We start from the raw sequence: 13,538 nt of genomic DNA, 5'->3' as shown, positions 1-13,538 counted from the left end.
TGGAAACTGGAGAATGAGAGCATGAGGGGCACACGACTGGAAGGGAGCCCCCTGACTGAGGGTTGGGGAACTGAGCTCTACAGGTAACAATGGGGCCCAGCAAAGACTAGTTGGACTGGGGCCCACTTCCTCCCACGTAGAACAAACGGTTTTCTCTACTAGCAGGGCATGCTGGGAGAAGAGGACCGCAGTGCACGCTGGGCTGCAGGAAATGACGGCCTCTTGCAGCTGGAAACACAGCCTCCGCCTCGGCTCACCCAGGCTCCTCTGCATCCCCTTAAGGATGCTAACACTTCCCACGGGCTCACTCCTACAACTTACAAAGTCTTCCACGTCCCCTGTCATCCCACGGGGGATCTGGGCAGAGCGGAATACACCCCCACCCCGTTTTAAATAAGAAAGCTGAGGTCCAGAGATGTTGTGTGATTCGCAAACAACAGAAGCCCAGGTCTGCCTTCCTCCTAAGCCCATGCGCCTTCTTTGTCTTTTCGTTTAGTTTTAGTTTTTATTTTTACCTCAAAGCTGTACATGCACAAAATGGTCAAATCGGTCTATAAGATGTGTTATGAAAATGGCAGTCCCCTGTCCCATTTCCCTTCTCTGGAGCCAACAACTTTCACCCTTTTAAGCTGATTATGTTAGAATTTATCTCCACAACATATAAAACTAGGTCCCCACCAGTTTGAGTCACTGTGGAATTCCAGCACAGTGAGCGCACAAGCTCCTACCAGCTCCCAGAAAGAGTAACGTGAATGTCACCTACAAAGAGCTAGGAAATAGAATGGTCCTCATCATCTCAACAACAGCAGTGGAGCACAGAAGCCAGTAGAACAATACCTTTAAAGTTCTGAGTGAAAATGATCCTCAACCTAAAATTCCACACACAGCCAAACTGTCAATCAAATGGGAGGGTAACATAAAGACATTTCAGATTTGAAAGGTCTCCAAATACTGCCCTCTCCTGTATCCTCTCTCAAGAAACAGTTATAGGATGCCCAGTCCTTCACATCTTACTCAAAATGTTGTTCTTAGCTCGCTTCTATTTTCTCTGTCCTTGCAAGTATTGGACCTTCAGAAAAACCCCTTTTCTGTCAATTTACTACAATTTTGAGAGAATGAAAGATGATTCAACCAATTATCATTACCCAGAAGTTCTCTGCTCTTTCATTCATTTATAAATAATGGACCCTTCAAACAAAATCTGATGCAAAAGACAAATAGCTAAGGCACACAAAAGCAGCATTGCACAGTTTCTCTCCATCGGCTAACTGTTAAGAAAGCTTCTGCAGCTAATTAATGAAAAATGATTAAATTAGCACAACACCATTTTGTGACCATAAATTAATGCTTGGATCTAGGCATTGAGTATCAGCGGTTGTTAACATCACCCCCTACATGCAAACACATAACGCGATAACACAATATTATGTCTGCCTTTAAAAAAAATATTTTTTATTGATTTCAGAGAGGAGGGGAAAGGGATAGAGAGATAGAAACATCAATGATGAGAGAGAATCATTAATCAGTTGCCTCCTGCACATCCCCTACTGGGGATTGAGCCCACAACCAGGGCATGTGCACTGACCAGGAATTTAACCGTGACCTCCTGGTTCACAGGTCGATGCTCAACCAGTGAGCCACACCAGCTGGGCCATCATGTCTGCCTTTTGATGAAAGAACACACCATGTATAGTTGCTAAAAAATCAAAACCTGAATTGATCGAGCCTCTGCATCCAGCTCCCAAACTACTGGAAATACAGAGGACAGAGAACATGATGAACTGCGCCATCAGTGTGCAGTTGGCAAAATCCAGATGGGGGAAGGTCATTGGTCGAGTAATCGAGGTTCTTCAGCATGTAAATTGGGGGGTCAAGAGAGAATCTTTGGATTCAAAGAGACTTAAAAGACTTCCAAATAAAAAAGTAGGTAAGTGCACACCCATGTAAGCGCACACCAGCAGTATTATTCACAATAGCCAATAGATGGAAGCAACTCCAATGTCCATTGGTAGATAAGTGGATAAACAAAATGTGGTATACTCTTCAGCCTTAAAAGGAAGGAAATCTAACACATGCCACAACATGGATGGACCTGGAGGATAGAATGCTCAGTGCAATAAGCCAGCCATGAAAAGACAAATACTGTATGATCCCTCCTCACATGAGGTACTGGAGTAGTCAAATTCATGGAGACAGAAAGTAGCATGAATGTTTCCAGGGCCTGGGGGTGGGGATGGAAGGTTGTTTAATGGGTATAGACTTTCCATTTTGCTTGATTAACAAGTTCTAGAGATCTGTGACAAAAGACTGGGAGTATACTTAACACTGCTGAACTGTACACTTAAAAGGGTTAAGATTGTGAATTTTATGCTATGTGTTTTTTACTACAAATAAATCTTTTTAATTTTTAAAAGTGGGTAAGACCAAATGGTAAGTTGAAGGAGAAGCTTGGTTATAAAGTTATATAGACATGCAAGGAAGAAGTTACCATAACTGTCAGGGTGGGAGCGACTCTTTGGGGAAGGAAAGGAGTTATGTTGGAGACAGGTGCTCCGGAGCTGCATTTCTTGATCTAGGTCAGTGGTTCTCAACCTTCTGGCCCTTTAAATACAGTTCCTCATGTTGTGACACAACCATAAAATTATTTTCGTTGCTACTTCATAACTATAATGTTGCTGCTGTTATGAATCATAATGTAAATATCCGATATGCAGGATGGTCTTAGGCGACCCCTGTGAAAGGGTTGTTTGACCGCCAAAGGGGTCTCGACCCACAGGTTGAGAACCGCTGATCTAAGTGCTAATCTACCAGGGTGCTCACCTTATACTAATGCATTTGTATGCTATACATTTGTCTTCCGCAGTTTTCTGTGTCCATTGTAAATACAATTAAAAAGTAACACACAAAAAAAACCTGAAAAGAAAGAAAGCTGCTGCAATCTGTCAGTCCACATATTCTGGTAAGACACCGTTTCATCTCAATGAACAGAGGAGAATATGGGAGCGGGGCAGCCTGAAGCTGGGCCCCCTCACCTCTGCCTCCCTGAGGACTTTGCAAGCCCCTTTGCTGCACCACGTCTCCTCTCTGCACCTGAACCCGGGTCCTGCGCACAGCCAGCCTTCCCCACCCCCCAGGGACAGTCTCCCAGAGCGAACAGCTGAGCTCTGCTGGGGGTCACAGAGGGAAGCAGACTCAGTCTCATGACAAACAGGGTCTCACACACACACACACACACACACACGAGCGCAGAAAAGAAGGCTCAGACACCTTTGTTGTCAGCTGTCAAATTTCATTTTCTGGTTCCCCAATTCTCTAATGTCATTTCTACTAAAATCCTGTGCCACCATAATGCACCGTCACAGGTCAGGATGCAACAGCTTCCTGTCCGTCTGTGCTGATGGGCGACACAACACCGAGTCCCTGCTGCTCTGCAGACATGGCCTCCAGCACACACGGGAGGCTGCTGGGGGGCAGTGGCTAAGACCACAGCTTCCAGCCCTAGCTGGTTTGGCTCAGTGGATAGAGCGTCGGCCCTCGGACTGAAGGGTCCCAGGTTTAATTCCAGTCAAGGGCATGTACCTCAGTTGCAGGCTCCATCCACAGCTCTGGTCAGGGCACCTCCAGTGAGGCAAGGCCAATCGATGTGTCTCTCTCACTCAATGTTTCTCTCTCTCTTTCTCTTTCTCTCTCTCTCTCTCTCTCTCTCTCTCTCTCGCTCTCTCTCTCTCCTCCCCTCCCTTCCACTCTCCCTAAAAATCAATGGAAAAATATCCTTTGGTGAGAATTAACAAAACAAAAAAGACCACAGCTTCCAGTTTAGGCTCCCTGGGTTCAAATCTAGCTCTGCTGCCGGACCTATTATGATGTTATTTAAAGACACAGCCTCAGATTCAGTGACCAAAGAGGAAAAACCAGGAGGAGGGGCAGGTCTTCACCAGTGATTCTTTGTGTCCTGGGGATGGGAGAGCTTGAGAAGTCTTGCTGCTTCCAGACTTGTTCTCCAGCTGCCTGCTTGACTCCTCAAACTCAACATGACCAAAACCCAATTCATGGGCTCCCTCTCCCCTCCTCCAACCCCAATCCTCCTCTACTGTTTTCTGTCTCTCCGAACGCCCTCCTGCCTGCCCAGTTAGATGAGCCAGAAACCTATGCAGCACCCTTTATGCCTCCTTCTCCCTCACCTCACTGCTGACCCATCGTCATGACAGACAGACATCACCTTTAATTGCATCACAGTCACCCACGTGTCTCCATCTCCCCATCTTCCCCCTGGGCACTATGGGAATGGGGTTCCCTGGGGTTACACCACACGCCTCTCCTTCTCACCACTACCATTTACATTTACTTCCAGGATCATCTGATTAATATCTGCCTCCTCCACTAGACTGTCAGCTCCAAGAGGGCCAGGGACATGCCTGCGTTACTCACCACTGGATCCCTCCACTTAGCACCTGCCTGGCCTGGTGCATTGCAGGTGTTCAGTGAATATACACAGAATGAACTAAACGTTAGATTGAAAAGGAGCGTGTTTCCCCCATTTACATGCTGTGGCCCAAGGAAGCCTGCACCTTCTGCAGCCCTTAGGACCTCCCTGTAGAAGCCACATCACTTCTCTCCACCGCTCCCCTCCCCTTCACCCTCCTGACTACTCCTCAGAAACCCCAGGACAACTGGGGCGGGCCTGGATCAGGATTGTTTCTGTGAAACCTGGCCCCCTACCTGCCCCACTGAGTCAAAACCTCCACTGCAGGTCTCTACCCCATCCTCTACCCCATCCCTGTCAAGCCTGGGAGTCTGGGTATTTCCCCCAAGGCTGGCAAAAGACATGCAACCACAGTCATTGAAGACCCTTGCCCCGTCCGAGCACCTCCCCCACCCACTCTGCACTAAAGGAGCTCACCATCCCCGAGAGAGACAGTCATATAAACACAGTGCGACGTGATCAGGGCTCCAGGAGAGATGTATTCGCGTTGCTATGGGAATTCAGCCAGTGGAGCAGAGAGCTCTGCCCAGGAGACAGAGCTTGTTGGAGGCGGTATCTTTTGAGCTGGGTCTCGGATGGCACGGGGGAAAGTCATGGAAGGGGAGATTGTGCCACAGATCCAACATGAATTAATGCTCTTGGGACACAGCAGCAGAACCGAATTACAAACATAGCAGCAAAGGAGTGCTTGGGTTTCTTTGATCCTGCCATTCCACTTCTGCAATTGAACTCATAGATCTACGCACTCATATGTGAAATGACATATGTTCAAGGAAACGTACTACGGCACTGTTTGCAAAAGATTAGAAATAATCCAAATATGCACGGGTATGAGACAGTTGTATTAGTCTCCTGTGGCTGTTGTAATAAATGGCTACAGACCAAGTGGCTTAACACGGCAAAAATGTATTCTCTCCGGTCCTGGAGGCCAGAAGACTGGAGGCTCTGAAGAGAACCCTTTCTTTGCCTCTCCCAACTTCTGGTGGCTGCTGGCATCCCTTGGTCTGAGCGCATCACTCCAAGCTCTGCCTCCTCCTCTTCTGCGTCAAATCTTCTGCTTCATAAGGACAAGTGTGATTGCACGTAGGGCCCCACCGGGATCATCAAGGGCCATCTCCTCATCTCAGGATCCTTAATGTAATCACACCTGCAAACTCCGTTTTTGCCATAAAGTTAACATTCACAGGCTCCAGGGATTCGTTTATGGACATAGTTTAGGGGGCTCCTTGTTCAGCCAACCACGTGGTACGTCCACATAACAGAATATCATGCAGACGTTAAGAAGAATGAGGTATCTCTCAGTGTGCAAACATGGAGTGAACTCCAAGGCATATTAAAAATGTGAATAATTAAAATGCGTATAATTGAAATACCTTAGCTAGTCAGAGTCCTTTACTTGATGGAGTGACCCAAACCTTCTCTTCTGTATAGTCTGATTCCGCGGTGGCCCCGCCTTTTGTTGGTTGCTATGGTTTTCCATCAACATTTACTAAGTACTAAGAGGTGTCCCAGAGTCGCAGATAGAATTCTTCTGCCATTTTGTGTAGCAGCCACCCATGTTCCCTTCAGTTCAGAGGAACATAGAGCCCAACATGGCCAGGTGGCATCTCAAGTCAATGGAATCATTCCGGCGTCCCCAAAGGAGGCAGTCCCATCAGAACCATGGCCTTCAACCAGCAGAGCTCAAAGTCACCCAGGGAGGGACACAATTCTATAGATAAGTTATTCGATGTAAAAATGAGAAGCCCCTCCCCTTCCACCTGTTGATGACTATGGGAGAAATAGTCACAGATTCAAAGGACATAGTGCACCCTGTAAGACAGAACCCCAACCTCTCAGGCCTGCTGGTACCATAACCAAGTCTTCAGGGCTGTCCCACAGTTTCACCAGGCCAACTGCGCCTGGTTTATAGGGCATGTGGTAAGACTAGTGAATTCCCAGGAGCACAAATCTGTTGCTGCGCTTACATTGCTCTGAAATTGGTTCCCTGGTCAGAAGCAGTATAATGTGGAATACCAGGAATGAGATGAACACAGATGGTCAGGCTGGCAGAATATTTCAGGAAGGAGTGGCGAATCCACATCCAGAATAAGTGTCTGTTCCAATGAGAACCAAATCAATGCCCCTCCGGATGGAAGGGGCCCAGTGTAATCCATCTGCCACCAGATGGCCAGCTGACTGGTTCACCCACCACCAGGAATGGTACGTCTCTAAAACGTCTGGAGGGCATTTCTTTCCTTCCTTTCCTCATTCACTCAACAATTTTCTAAGGCCCCCTAGGCCCAGCCCTATGCTTGGCCTGTAAGTGGCATAGCAGGGGCTGGACTCTTGGCCACCGTGTCAGGCTCAGGGTATTTGTACGGAGACACGAGAAATGAGATGATAGCTGCAACTGCCACCACTTCTCAGACAGAATGATGTGGTGAAAAGAGCACTGGACAGGGAGTCCCAAGCACCTGACTTCTAGTTCTAGGTTGGCCACCAGCACAGGACCCATGTGATGTGAATGGAGGCATGTTGCTAGACTCAGTCTCCCCATCCTTGAAACAGAACAGAAGCCCCAGGATAGCAGGTACCAGTGGTGGACATGGGTGGGGTGGTCGGACTGGTTCCCCTTGGTTGCAGGTAACAAGGAGAATTTTTATGGAGAATTTTTAAATAATCGACTAATAGTCTGCTTTTTATGTGGGCACTATATGCCCACAATTCTAAAGAATGTCAGTGAGAGAATACTCCTCACCAACAAGTCTTGTTTGCCTAAATTCTAAACAATTCCTACCATTACTATAGGCCTCGATCGCAGGCCAGGCTGAGGGACCCCACCCATGCACGAATTCGTGCACCGGGCCTCTAGTTGTTTTAATAATATATATGTAAGCTAAGTTTTAACATCGTACATGTAAGCTTTAAATTAGCACATTTTACGACTTATCTTTTAATAAACATGATATTTTACATGGATGTAAACTTTGAGAAATCCCCGTTACACCATGGGCCCCAGACACACACAGACCTAGCTACATATGTTTATGTCTAGAGTAAGTTTGTAATGGTTTGGAATCTTTCAAGCTCACTTCTGGCTACAATTTAAACAAATGAATTTAAGACAGAGAGTTTTAAGAGAAGTCCCCAACCACCCAATCTAACACTTGATGCATTAATTGGGGGAAAGGTCACCCGCACCATCTAGTGGCAAAAATTGTTATTACAGGTACATGCACCTGACCGTTCTCATCTGGTGAGGCAACTCTGTCCAAAAAGGGTGAGAGTGACATGGCAACTGAGAACTTGAAATGTGGCCTATCCGAGTTGAGATGTGCTGCAGATGTACGATACATACACGCTCTTAAAGATTTAATATGAAAAAAGACCAGATGTTGTGGGACTCAGATTTCCACAAGCCAGAATCACTCTTCTCATTTCCGGCCATTGGTCCCAGGAAAGCAGAAAGATGGAACAAGGGTCCTCCCTCCAGCATCTTGGAACACCCGCTATTCCCAGCCAGACAGGAAGCAGAAGGAGGTAGTCAACACACCAACTGCTGGTTAGGAGACGGGGTTAGTGACAAAAGGAACCGGCAGTGGCAGAAAGGAGATGGTGGCCTGGGGCAGGCGCCTGGGGGATTCACTGTGACGTGCCATGAGAGAACTTTCTGGAGTGATGGGAATGTTGTACATCTTAACTGGAGTGGTGGCTACAGAGATATATCCATCTGTCAAAACTGTGCTCTTAGTAGAGTTGGTTTATTTGTATTGATTTCAGAGAGAAAAGGAGAGGGAGAGAAACATCAATGATGAGAAAATCATTAATCAGCTGCCTCCTGCACGTCCCCTACTGGGGATCAAGCCCCAAACCCGAGCATGTATTCTGACTGGGAATTAAACCGTGGCCTCCTGGTTCACTGGTCAATGTTCAACCACTGAGACACACTGGCCGGGCTAGTAGAGCTGATTTTAAAAGAGAGATGGGTTCAGATTCCCACACTGCCACTCACTGGATGTGTTGTCTCAGGCCCGAGTCGCCATCTTTCCAAATCTCCATTTCTGTCTGAAAATCATCGTCTGTGAGCTAACTCAATGATTTCCCGGTCCCCTTGTTTAAACAGAATCCACTCTAAACCAGAGACCAGGGAGCTCCCTGACTAAAGTGGGTAGGGGGACCTGGTGTGTCCTCACCCCCTTCCTCGCCTCACATTTTCCCCAAGCCCCAAATAGCTGACTGGCTCTGATCCTATTTCTCTGCTGAGGATTTGCTTCAGACTAAATATATCCCCCTTTCCGCCATACCAGATGGCTTCTGGATTCCTCTGGAAAGAGAAGGCTGTGCTCCCATGGAAGAGAGAAGCAGAGACAGGGAACAGAGCCATGCCCCGCCTCTCCATTCTCCTCCTCTGCCTGGTCCATTCAACACAGAGCACACAGCAAGTGTTCAAGTGGCTGCAGCACGAGACCTCAATTTCAGTGACATTAAAGTACCTAATAAAGCCTGGATTACTGGTCATTGGGTTCCCAGGAAATCCCAGGGAGAGGCAGAAGGCCTTGGGCTTAGGCCTCTGTGCAGAACAGAAAGACGAATGGGTCTTTGTGCCCAGGGCAGTGTCATGGGGGAGGGAGGTCACTTTTTAAAAATATATGTTTTTATTGATTTCAAAGTGAGGAAGGGAGAAGGAGAGACAGAAACATGAACGATGAGAGAGAGTCATTGATCAGCTGCCTCCTGCATGCCCCCTCACCGGGGATGGAGCTCACAAACTGGGCATGTGCCCTGACTGGGAATGGAACCATGACCTCCTGGTTCACGGGTCAATGCTCTACCACTGAGCCACGCTGGCTGGGCAGGAGGTTACCTGTTTAATGTTTTGTCTCCTCTGACCAGCCCAGCTTCCCTTCTTCTGCTTTCAGAGAACTGTATCAGTAGTTCCTTGCATTTGGGAATATGAAGACTCCTTTTAATACCCACCATACCTCATAGCTGCATTTTTATCCATATGGAAAATACAGGCCACAAACACAATCTATTATGAGTTCATTGACTAAAAATATCTTGATGGATCACAACATGGGCACACTGGAGGGCAGTGCCCCCTCTGAGGGTAGGTAGTGCTTGGCGTATTCATACTTCAAGTCCCCTTGCAGAGGAGAGCAGAGGGGGAGGAGAGGGTCAATGCTCTACCCAGGATAGGGTTAGGGGTAGGGTTAGGGTTAGGGTTAGTGTTAGGGTTATGGCTCTGCCCAGGAGAGGGTTGAGGGGGTAGGTAAAAGATCAACCAAAGGACTTGTATGCATGCATATAAGCATAACCAATGGACACAAGATACTGGGGGTTAGGGGAGTCCGGGGGAAGGCCGGGGGAGGAGGGGGAAGGAGACATATGTACTACTATTTGTAATATTTTAAGCAATAAAACAAAATTTTAAAAAATCAATGGAAATAAATCCTCAGGTGAGGATTAACAAAAAATAAATAAATAAGCCACATAAGTAATATTTTCTAGCAGTCATGTTAAGGTAAAAACAGATAACAGTTCTTTTAGAGATAGAATTTAATTACCAATATATCCAAAATATAATTTCAATATATAATCAATATAAAAATTATTGAGACATTTTTACATTCTCTTTTTCTTACTGAGTCTGATTTCTGGGGTGTATTTGACACTTAGTGCACATCTTGGTTCAGATTGGCCACATCTCAAGTGCTCAACATCCACATGTGGCTAGAGGCTGCCACATGGGACAGTGCACACAGGAGAGCAAGGACATGAGAAGAGGTTCTCCCTCAGCAGTTCCCAGCGCGGGGCTCACTCACCCTCTCTGCTGGAACACACCATCCTGGAAGGCACTCTGTCAGCCCAGAGCCAGCACGGAGCAGTCCTGGAGAACGTCCTGTGAGGACCGGTGGCCCAGCCAGAAGACGAACAGCACAGCGTCGTGCAGAGGATGCCAAGTGGGACTTGTGGGCTACAGCCAGGCCGTGGAGGAGTTGTGTTTGGCTCCCATGGTGTTTTTAAATCTCTTGAAGTGATTGTTGTTTTCATGACCTTACATTTCCTTCCTGGCTCCTGAAGACATTGGGGTGTGTAACGCCTGCATAAAACCACAGTTCTTTTTTTATTGATTGATTAGAGAGAAAGAGATTTGTTGTTCCACTTATTTATTTATGTATTCATTGGTCGTTTCTTGTATGTGCCCTGACCAAGGATCAAACTTGCAACCTTGGTATATCGGGACAACGCTCTAACCAACTGAGCTACCTGGCCACGGCAAAACCAAGTTCTTAGAGTCAGGCAACCCTGGATGTTAATCTTGGCTCTGCCACGTTTTAGCTGACAGTGGATACAATAAACTTTTCATTGTGTCTTCTTTTGTAAAATGGGAGATAACTACTTCACAGAGATGTAAGGCTTTAATGACACAGGAATTAATTGGCTAGCACAAAGCTTCGTACATAGTAAGTACTCAGTAAATTGTGGTACGAATTTTTCATTCACAGGAGACTTGAACTCTTTAGAGGCCCTGTCATAATTCCTCTTCTGATGCTGGAAAATTGGGAAGCACGTGGGCAGGAGCTCTTAAAAGCAATCCCCTGCCTGGCCAGGTGTGGCTCAGTGGTTGAGTGCTGACCTATGAACCAGGAGGTAACGGTCGCATGTCAGGGGTACGGGCTCGATCCCCAGCGGGGGTGTGCAGGAAGCAGCCGATCAATGATTTCCTCTCATCATTGATATTTCTCGCTCCCTCTTCCTTCCTCTCTCCAAAATCAAAAAAAAAAGCCACCACCACTGCCATAGACAGGTGTTGAGGCACGGCTTCTGTTCTCACCATTTTTAGTCTGTTTCCTTCCTCTGTTGCCCAAAGAATGGTTCAACTGAACTCAGTACCCCTCGTCACTAAGGCACTGAACGTTTTAAAAGGTAGATTTGGGGAAACAAAAGGGGAAAGTTAGCAGTGAACTAATGGCCCCGCCTGCTAACCTCAATCCTGATTCCAAGGCAGACAACTCTCAGGATCTGGGCACTGAATGCTGCTGATAAAGGATAAGATATTTATGAGCCACTTAGACCAAAACTTGGCCATGGCTCAACCCCAATTTTTGTTGTTGTTTTTTGCCTGTTACGGGGAAATGAAGAGGCTGGGACTTAAAGGAAGCATTGAAAAAAGCATGCTATGCTGCACACCATATCCCTCGAATAGGGCCAGGCTTCTTCACCATTCCCATCCCCATATGTTCCATTTCAGGAGTGCAGACAAGAGCAAAGAGTGGGCAGCCCGCCAATGACAAAGACCACGGAACTGCCCCTAACCGGTTTGGCTCAGTGGATAGAGCATCGGCCTGCGGACTCAAGGGTCCCAGGTTCGATTCCGGTCAAGGGCATGTACCTTGGTTGCGGGCACATCCCCGATAGGGAGTGTGCAGGAGGCAGCTGATGGATGTTTCTCTGTCATCGATGTTTCTAACTCTCTATCCCTCTCCCTCCCTCTCTATAAAAAAAATTTAATAAAATATATTTAATGAAAAAAAAAAAGACCATGGAACTGGCCTGGTCTATCCCTCTCCCTCCCTCTCTATAAAAAAAAATTAATATATTTAATTTTAAAAAAAGACCATGGAACTGGCCTAGGAAAACTCTTCCCAGCTGGTTTTCCTACCTTTCTTTCTGCTGTGTAGTGTGTGTCTTCTTCTTCAGTCCTTTCTGTGATTCAATTACGAATGTTTATGTGCTCAGCACTGTACCAGGCATTTTATCCTATTTTTCAAAATTACTCCTGTCATTTACCCGTCTCTGTTCCCTGCATCACTGTTTCGCATGTACTATCCATGAGGGTCTCTCCAACCTTCATTTACCAGGAACAGTGGCTCCTTTCTTTACAGTAAATAATGCAAGGCGGTCCTTGAGGCTGAGGACAGAGGGACAGACAGTCCTGAGCAGCACCTGGGGAGCTAGCACATCAGAGAGGAGAGGATGGGCAGGCAGCAGAGTGGAACAGCTGCAGAGCTTTCCCCCATTCCAGATTTAAGTAACTCCTTTGTTATCAAAAACAACGATGTCAGCATCAATGAGCTGCTGATTATAAAATTTATCCTTGGCAGAGGGAGAATTAACATTTGATGAATACTTGCCATCTGCCAGGCACTGTGGAAGGCTAGTGGTTCACAGTGTTTTAGTGGTCAAGGACTCCTCTGGGGTTCTTGTGGAAGCTTTAAACTCTCTGCCTTAGAAAAATTCAAATGCACACATTTTACATAGAATTACAGGGGTAAACGATATCCTGAAGGACAACCACAGACCCCAAATTAAAACCCTGTGTGCTAAGCTTAATCTGAGCATGGCATTACTGGGACTAGACACCAGTGTCCCACCTTACAGACAAGGGGACGTACCCAAGATTGCATACATCATAAGCAGCAGAAACATTTCAACCAGAGTTGTCTGCACACTACAACCTGCCTCCCTAGATGAAAATGTCATTGGTGTTTACTGTTACTGTAAATATCACTCATTTTTAAATGAGTAAATAAAGATTATGTGAGACACTAAAATCTGTGCAAAGCATTCTAAACCCAGCCAGGGAAACCCCGAAGCTGGAGGTCCCAATCCCATATCCTATCGGCAAAAGGCCCCCTCCTCCCAGACTCGCCACCCAGCCGGAAAACCAGCCACAGGGCGATTTTCTGAGAGGTTTCATGTTCTTCAGAACAAGAGGAACCTCTGTCAATAACACCTCAGTAAAAGTGGGAGAATATTTTTATAGGCAATCTCTTTAAAATAATCCATCAGGCCCTAGCTGGTTTGGCTCAGTGGATAGAGCATCAGCCTGGGAATTGAAGGGTCCTGGGTTTGATTCCAGCCAAGGGCATGTACCTCAGTTGCAGGCTCCTCCCCAGCCCTGGTCAGGGTGCACACAGGAGGCAACCAATCGATGTGTTTCTCTCACATCAATATTTTTCTCTGTCTTTCTCACTCTCTTCCACTTTCTCTAAAAATCAATGGAAAAATACCCTTGGGTGAGGATTTAAAAAATTAAAAATAATCTGTCATTCAAAATGTGAATTAA

This window comes from Myotis davidii, unplaced genomic scaffold, assembly GCF_000327345.1.
Source record: "Myotis davidii unplaced genomic scaffold, ASM32734v1 scaffold332, whole genome shotgun sequence".
Taxonomy (NCBI): Eukaryota; Metazoa; Chordata; class Mammalia; order Chiroptera; family Vespertilionidae; genus Myotis; species Myotis davidii.
Note: the sequence above shows the minus strand (reverse complement) of the source record.